Source organism: Notolepis coatsorum (assembly GCF_963971535.1).
Source record: "Notolepis coatsorum genome assembly, chromosome: 1".
NCBI lineage: Eukaryota > Metazoa > Chordata > Actinopteri > Aulopiformes > Paralepididae > Notolepis > Notolepis coatsorum.
In genome coordinates this window covers 7007085-7016781 of record NC_140165.1, presented here as the reverse complement: position 1 = coordinate 7016781, position 9697 = coordinate 7007085, and positions in this window count along the sequence as shown.

Here is a 9697-nt window from a genome sequence, read left to right as displayed (position 1 = left end):
CAAATTTGGCTTAGACATCCAACTTAGTTGGAGCAGTTGAACCCACTCTCCTATGCAGAGGACTGGAGAGCATTCTGTGCTCTAATAGATAGTAAACTAACCGGCACTACACATTATATACTCCTTGGGTACAAAGTTGGCCGCACTCAAAATCACCGTCCCATTTATGCTTTCTGAGATGCCCATGAGAATCACACTCACAGTTTTTGAATGATGGATTTGATGAGTGCAATCCACATGGGAGTGCTTGCGAGGGGACATCAGCCCATCTCCCTCTCTCAGTCACAGAGGACATGGAAACAAGGCTATGCCAAAATAATTATGTTACAGGTTGAAATTAGGACCTTTTCCCTTGGCAAATTTTACTAAATGACAGTAATTTCCCTTCACACAAATCCTCAGCCTAGTCATCGACTGAAGCGATGGCATTGCATCAGCCAGGAGAGATGTGGCTCTCTAAAGCCATGTTCTCATTTCCTGTTTGACCATGTCCGTATCACCCGCAAAGCAATAAGATGATGGTGAAGCAACGAGTTCTGACCTAATCCATCGGCTTGAACGCGATGCTTTCAATGTGATTTGTATGCCAGTTGCACTCACTGTACCATTTATTTGACATTGTAATGGTTTGCATTAACTCGTCATACCGGACAAATACATTAGTCATCTATGATTGTGCATTGATTGTGCTTGTGAAATGACAGTCACACATTCAAACACATAATGGAATGATGTGCCACTGAGGGAGTCAGGTGTTGTATTATGGATCGGGTGAAATATGGATCACTTTCGGATAATTTTTTTTATACAACCAGGATATGGAGAAATCACATAAAACCAAATTAAAATATATCATGATATATATATATATATATATGTTATCTCGATATAACAAAGTCCCATTTCTTGTTATAATGACTTATTATTTCATTATCTCGATATAACCAAGTCCGTTTTCTCGTGATAACGAGAAACATGGCGTTTTCACATTCGCCGAAATGCTTGCTTGTGATTGGTCAATAGCGCTCGTCAGAGGTCCGATATTACTCGATAACGGACCTCTGTGGAACAATAATGACCGCTGTGCGCAGCTGTTCGCAATCAAGCCCCACTGACACACACTGTTTCAGTGCAATTAGACACACCTGCCGGGCTGCCACCGGCGATAATAATAATCACTTTATTTGGGCTGAGAGAGCCACAGAACAACTGCGTCTGCATTTGATCTCGTCTTGTCGATTTTGTAAAATGAATTAGGTATATTGTTAGTAAGTTAGCCATGTAATAAGCGGGATAAGGTATAGCTATACTCGGTCATCATCGCAAAATAATTGACCTTCACTGACGTTTAAAACACCTGGCTGAGGCGGCTCGGTATTTTAAACTCCGCATCGGTCAATTATTTTGCGACAATGACCTCGTAGCTATACATTATCCCTTACATAACAAAGATTGTTTTCTTGTGATAACGGATTCATTTATTTCAGTAAGTTGTTTAGTACAGTACAGCAGCCAGTGGCAGCTCTTGGAGGCTCAAATCAGGACGGCGTGATCACATGAACCAGCTCGCAATCATCTCTGAGTTCTGCACATGGTTTTAGATAATTATCAAAATATAATTACAAAGGTCTTCTGTTATATCGAGATAATGAAATATATAATCTGTTATCACGAGAAAACGGACTTTGTTATATCGAGATAACTGAATAATAAGTCATTATCACGAGAAAACAAACTTTGTTATAGCGAGATAACGAAATAATAAAGTTGTTATCACGAGAAAACGGCAATAAAATAATAAATAAAGACGTGGCCGTTCTCGGCTTCCGTAGAAAGCAGATTGGATATCTGAAATGGTTTGGTTCTGTTGATATCCAGGGGGATAGAGATCAAAGGGCTTAGTCATCATCAACAAGAACAACAACAGTTCTGTTAAACCTACCTTCTGTTAAAAAATGCAATGAGATTTAATTTATTCATTTAAGTTTGCTGATTGTCAACTGTTATGTTGCTAACAGGATGTTCAACTGGAGCAACAATGATGTTACCAAGCAACTGAAAATGTAATTACTTATACAGTATTATCCACACATTGGGTTTTTATCTTTTTGGTCTTTGAGGCCAAAAGGAGACTTGTTGCTGCCACCTTTATGTCTATGATTTATGGTGATGTTATATACACATGCATGCATCTTCACAATGCCTATATGCACTGGATACTGTCTATAGAGCACTTAGGTTTATTACACATTTTAAAGCCCTTACTGTTAGGGTGGTGTCTACATTAAAAAAAGAAAAAAATCGTTGGATTTACTTAAAAATTGTATGTCGCCTTTTTCCACACAACTGTGTTGAGTAAATGTAACTTATCTTTATTTCTTAATATGGACTCAATGAAATCAAATAAATTATACATGAGTGAATTGAGTAAATGTAACTGAACTTTATTTCTTAATATGGACTCAATGAAATCAAATAAATTATACATGAGTGAGCAGCTTAATTTGTCATATGAAAATGTCGGACTTAAATAAAGAATGCTAATGTTAATGAACAAAAAGGAGTCACACACTGTCTTCACAACATTAGGTGAAAGAATGATGGCTGAGGACAAGTGATTGCCATGCAATGAACCTGGAGGTAAATTATCTGTCTAGCAAACTAACGTTACCCGTGAACCTTGACAAAATAAATGTCAAGTATATCTAAATATTATATTTGATAAAACAATATTGCAAAATAATTTTTTTTATTTATATATTTTCAATGGGAAAACTTTTTTCTTTCAATATTTGCCCCAAAAAGTTAGTGCGTCTTATATACCGGATTTAACTTATTTTTTTGGTCTGGGAAGACCAAAACATCATACACAGGAGAGAGACGGAGAGTTGGAGGCGGCAATCTGTAGTCAGAGTCGCAAGCGACTTGACGGAACATACAGTAAAACAGTAAACAGTTTAAAGGAGATGTTCGGTATATAGCATTATAAGCCCTGCTAATGGGCATGTCCAAAATCCTTCAAAAAACACCATAAACTCATTTTCAAAGACGGGAAACTCACCAAGTGGTTGATGACGTTGATGACGTTGACTCAGGGGATGAGAGTATATCTGTGTCCATAGAAGAAGGGGAGCTGGATTTCCCTGAGTCACAGAGAACTCTTAACACTTTGAGTGCCAGCGATGAGATTTATCGTTAGTGTAAGAGCCAAACCTTGAAAGTTTATATTTTGAATATACTTGTATTTTATATATTTAGAAAACGAGCAGTAGTTTAATTTGTAATGCTGTGGTATGCTATAAGCCATATTTATAGTTTAGTTGCGAATTATTTCGAAGAATTAACATTACATGTACGTTAGATGTGTTACTGCGCATGTGCGAGAGTCTTTATATGCAGTGAACTTGAAGTGCCTAGTTAGTAGTGAGACAGTGCCCATGCAGTATGGAAGCACATAACTTTTTGACCGTAGTCCAAAACGTAGTCCACCGATCCTAATTCGATCTATATCCTGTTGAAGAATGATGTTGTATATTGTGTGACTGCCCAAAGAAAGTAAAGAACCTTCAAACGTAATCCTGGAGTCCGTGAGTGTACATCATAACTGTGGATACAGATTTGTATTAGCCATTGGACACAAGTCTGAAACTTTTTTGCTGCACGCACTGAAAACGAAATGGTAAACGAAACTCCGAAGAAATTCTGCCATTACATTAGTCAAAAAGTTGTCTAACCAAGAGGAAATATTGCTATTGACATCGTTATCAAGAAAATAAACTGGCTATTGGAAGAGTTAGTTAAAGAAGCCCCTCGTTGATGACGAAAGCAGGAGCTAGCAACGATCAGCATGTGGACTCGTGACGTGACGTCAGCTTTAGAAACTAACGTTACTTTGCTGAGCTAAACTGGATGACGACGTTGCAAAAACGAAACAAATAAGAACATTGTGCATGTCAACTGAATAAAAGAAGTGTCTAGTGTCTCATGTGACACCTGAAGAACTCAAAGAGTTAAATCATTACTGTTCTCTTCTCACGTTGTATCTTCTCATCAATAACAACAAAGATGGACGGTGAAACTGCAACGAAACTCACGGAGCCTGAGCCAGAGGGTGCAGTTACACAGAATGTCCGCAAGAGGGAGCTAACACCCAAGGGATTAGAGGACAAGCTGACTGGGCTTATAAAAGCCAGAAGATGCAAGCTAGGACAATTAACTGCAAAGTCAAACGAAATAGAAAGTCTTCTGGCAAATGAAGAAGAACAAGCCCCTGATATAACTATTGTGCAAAGGGAAATAAGAATGTATGACACATTCTATCAAGAATTTACACACGTCAATCACTTGGTGCTGTTATATCTCAGTGATGAAGAAGAAAAGAATGCTGATCAAGACCTGTGGTTTCAGCCTAAAGCAGATAAATGTGAACAATTTATCACAAAGATACAAGAATGGATTCAGGCTGCAATATGTAACAATGAGGTGACAAGTAAGGTGTCTAATGCAGCCACAGGTGCTTCTACTACAAGTTCAGCACGCATTAAAGAAGAAGCAACCAGAGCTGCCCTCATGGCACAGAAGACAGCCCTGACAGAAATGCAGGCATTAGACAAAAAAGAAGCAAAGCTTAAAGCTGAACGGGAACAGTTAGAGATCAATACAGCTCTAGCAGTATCCAATGCAAAGATCAAAGTGTATCAGGAATGTGAGGAACAGCGGAGCAATGTGAGCAGGAACAAACGTGTGTCGACTACGCTGCGCCAGGTAAAATCGGAGTCTGGAGCTGGGTATGGCTGCACGAGTGGCTCCCAACCCGCCAAGCCACAAAAGAAAGAAATTTCCACGTTTCCAGTGAAAAGTACTTCCAAGCAAAAACATACTCATCTGAGACCTGATACAGAACAATGTGATGATCATCAACTACACAATGACAGTCCGCAACAAATGGACAGTGCTAGAGAAATGTATCGGCTCATGCAGCGACAGACAGACCTCACTGAAATGCTCGCAAAGAACCAGGAGCTCTCTCGTTTGCCACAAAGAGACGTGCCAGTGTTCAGTGGAGAACCATTAGAGTTCAGATCCTTCATGAGAGCTTTCAATCATGCTATTGATGCACGAGCCGACAGCAGCGCTGACAAACTGTACTTCTTAGAGCAGTACACCAGAGGGGAACCACAGGACCTCGTGAAGAGCTGCCACCACATGACTGCAGTGCGTGGATATGCAGAGGCAGTGAGACTGCTTCATGAACGTTACGGAGACCCGCTGAAGATCGCAGACTCTTTGATCAACAAGGCTTGCAAGTGGACTGTCTCTACGCCTACTACACTGGCGCTGCGCTGATGGCTGCCTTTCTGATCGCTCCGTCGAGACTGTGCTTTCTTTTGTTAATTTTTATAGTATTAGGAGTTTTATTTGCACCAACTGTTGGTGCATTATATGTGTATGACCGTCAGTCAATCATTGACATTGGATTAAGGAAAACTTACCGTTTGGATTGCTCTCTGGATCGGATCGCTGAACAGCAGAAATGGCCCGCCGAGATCCTTTGTTATGCCGGCCATGGCCAAGACCAGGAGAAGCCGCCGCGAAGACGAGGAAAGAGAGCCGGGGTCCGAAACAGACTGAGGTCCAAACGACACAGAACCACATTGCCCAGCATATTGTTGGCCAATGTGCAATCGATAGGAAACAAACTGGACGACATCAGAGCACGGATCCAATTCCAGAGGGACATTCGGGATTGTAACGTCCTCTGTTTCACAGAAACTTGGCTGAGTCCAGATGTCCCGAATCACGCAATAGAACCGGCAGACCACTTCTTCGTTCTCCGCAAGGACCGGACGGCAGAAGAGTCACTAAAGAAGAAAGGAGGCGGCATTGCCTTCATGATAAACAAGGAGTGGTGCGATTTAGGCAACACAAAGGAACTGTCTAACCACTGCTCCCCAGACCTGGAGTTTATCACGATAAAATGTCGACCCTTCTTCCTCCCAAGAGAGTTAACGTCCATCATCCTCATCGGAGTGTACATTCCACCACACGCGAACACTGGGGTCGCACTTTCAAAACTTCACGACGAGGTAAACAAACTCCAAGCAGCTAATGTTGACGCTGCCATTTTGGTTCTGGGTGATTTCAACAGCGCGCGCCTTAAAAAGGTGTTGCCGAATTTCTATCAGCATGTGACCTGTCCCACCAGAGGCGAGAACATATTAGACCATGTATACTCGCAATTTAAGAATGGGTACAAGTCACAGGCTCTTAGTCCATTCGGTAAAAGCGATCACGCCGCCATCTTTCTTTTGCCAAAGTACAAACAAAGTCTCAAGCGAACGCCGGTGGTCTCGCGAGAGGTTAAGTGTTGGGCCGTGACGTCAGAGGAGTCACTCCAAGCTGTACTGGAATGCACAGACTGGAGTGTATTCCGTGATAACACAGCCAATATTAACGAATACACCGAAACGGTGATTGACTATGTCTGTACTATGGTAGAAGAAACAATCCCCTCCACCAAAATTAAAATCTACCCAAATCAAAAGCCCTGGGTAGACAAATCCGTCCGTGAGGCTCTGAAAGTGCGCACATCAGCATACAACACCGGGCTGGTGACAGGCAACATGGAAGAACACAAGATGGCAAGATACAACGTCAGGAGAGCAGTAATAGAGGCAAAACGGCGTTACAGGGATAAAGTTGAACTTCAGTTTGAACAGGCTGACTCTAGAGGCATGTGGCAGGGCCTCAGAACAATGACAGACTACAAAGGCACCCCCCTCAAACTGAACAGTGACATCTCCTTAGCAAATTATCTCAATTCCTTCTATGCGAGGTTTGAGGCTGTGAATAACAACACCAGCCTACAAACCACGGCAATGGGGGGGGGGGGGGGTCTGCTGATGGAGACTCAGTGTTCAGGGTAACAGAGCACGAGGTGAGACAGATCTTTAAAAAAGTGAATATCAGGAAGGCAGCAGGACCGGACGGCATCCCCGGCCGCGTCCTAAAAGTCTGTGCCGACCAACTGGCCCCGGTATTCACTGACATCTTCAACCTGTCCTTGGAACAGGCTGTCATCCCCACCTGCCTGAAGAAGTCCACCATCATCCCTGTACCCAAAAAATCTACGCCCGCTTGCCTCAACGACTACCGCCCTGTAGCCCTCACCTCCATAGCCATGAAGTGCTTTGAGAAGCTAGTGAAGGGCTACATCTGTTCCTCCCTCCCCATCAACCTGGACCCTCTGCAATTTGCATATCGCCCCAACAGGTCCACGGAGGATGCCATAGCCCATGTGCTGCACACAGCAGCATCACACCTGGACAAGAGGCAGGGGAACTATGTGAGAATGCTGTTCATCGACTACAGCTCAGCATTCAATACCATAGTCCCCTCCAAACTCATAGCCAAGCTCAGGGACCTGGGCTTGAACTATGACCTCTGCCAGTGGGTCTTGGACTTCCTGACGGGCAGACCCCAGGTGGTAAGAGCCGGCAACTGCACCTCCTCATCCATCACGCTCAACATAGGGGCCCCCCAGGGCTGTGTTCTGAGCCCCCTCCTCTACTCCCTGTACACACATGACTGCGTAGCACAGCGGAACAACAACACCATCATCAAATTTGCTGATGACACAGTAGTGGTGGGCCTGATCTCTGCCAACGACGAAAGGGCCTACCTGGAAGAGGTAGAGAACCTGTCACAGTGGTGTCAGGAGAACTGCCTCTCCCTGAATGTCAGCAAAACAAAAGAGATGATTGTGGACTTCAGGAGGTCGGGGGTCAAGGACTACAGCCCCCTCAGCATCGACGGGGCACCGGTTGAGAGAGTGAACAGTTTCAAGTACCTCGGAGCCCACATATCCGAGGACTTGACATGGACCACACACATTGACAGTGTTGTGAAGAAGGCACGACAACGCCTCTACTTCCTCAGGCGCCTAAGGAAGTTCCAAGTCAGTCAGAAGATCCTTAGGAACTTCTACTCATGTACAATAGAGAGCATCCTGACCGGCAACATCACCTCCTGGTTTGGGAATAGCACTGCACAAGACCGTAGCAGACTACAAAGAGTGACACGTTCAGCCGAACGCACAATTGGAGGGGGGCTTCCCACCCTCCAGAACATTTACAACAAGCGGTGCAAGGGGAAGGCTAAGAGAATTATTAAGGACTCGAGCCACCCGAACAACTGCCTCTTTGAACTGCTGCGGTCAGGCAAGCGATACCGGAGTCTTAAGGCGAGCACAGAAAGACTCAGAAGAAGCTTCTATCCCCAGGCCATCAGGCTGCTAAACGAACAATAATCGCTAAACGAACAATAATCACTATGCAACAACCATCAAATGCACACAGCACACACACCCACACGCACACACTCACTCAAACAAACAACACACTGCAGCACCCACTCTCCACACTTTAGATCACACAAACACACTTACACTTTATATTTATTGATAAAGGATTTGCACTACAACTCGTACACCTACTGTGAATTGTACCTAAATTGCACCTCGTCCCATTTCTCCATTTCTGCCTTGCACTATATAGTATTGTATATTAGTACACTGCACAGTATTGTATATTGTATGGTAACTACGTCTATTCTGCATCGAACATTGTACATATGTCTAAACTGAACACTGTGACCTCATTTTTTACTTCTAATTTTACTATGTTATTTTATTTCATACTTATCTTGTCTTGCACAGTCTCTGGAGCGCAACAGTAAGAAGCATTTTGTATAAAAGTATTCTGTACTTCTGTATGACAACTATTAAAGAAACTTGAAACTTGAAACTTGGCCGTTGATAAAGTCAGAGGATGGGAAAGCCCTCAGCGCCTTTTCAGTGTTTCTTGTGAGCTGTCGCAACGCTATGGAAGATGTCGATTACATGGAAGAGATGGACAATCCGACGACCATGAGGGCGGTTGTTGCTAAGCTGCCATTCAAGATGAGAGAGAGATGGAGAGTTCATGCATATGACCTTCAAGAACGCCGTCGGAGGCGAGCCAAGTTTACAGATCTGGTGAGCTTCGTAGATCGCCAAGCAAAGATCACATCTGACCCTCTCTTTGGAGATCTCGACTCTGCAACAGCGGACAAGAAAGATACAAAGAAACCTCAGCACGGAAAGAAAGATCAAAGAGAAGCTAAAAGGGGAAGCAGCTTCGCTACCAGTGCTGAACAAGTGGATGATGAAAAAGGTGAATCATCAAAATCAAAGGATGCTACATACTTCAACCGTGTCTTTACAAAGCCATGTGTGTTCTGTGAGAAAGGTCACACCCTGGAAGAATGTCGCAAGCTAAGAGACAAACCACATAAGGAAAGAGTGGAGTTTCTGAAGAGGAACAGCTTCTGTTTCGGCTGCCTGGTGAAAGGCCACCTTAGCAAGGAGTGTAGAAAGAAAATGACATGTGAACACTGTTCCATGAAGCATCCCAGCATGCTACATTTTGCAAGGCAAGACAAAGGTGCAAAGGAGAAGACAACAGAAGTTGCCTCAAAAGAAGATGAACCCGCCTCCCAAGCCAGTACAGAGGAAAACAAAGTGTTAAGTGCCTGCACTGGGGCCGGAGACAACTGCGTGCTCGCCATAGTGCCAGTCAGAGTAAAGAACAAGAAAAGCAACAAAGCTGTGGAGGTCTATGCATTCATGGACCCAGGCAGCTCTGCAACGTTTTGTACA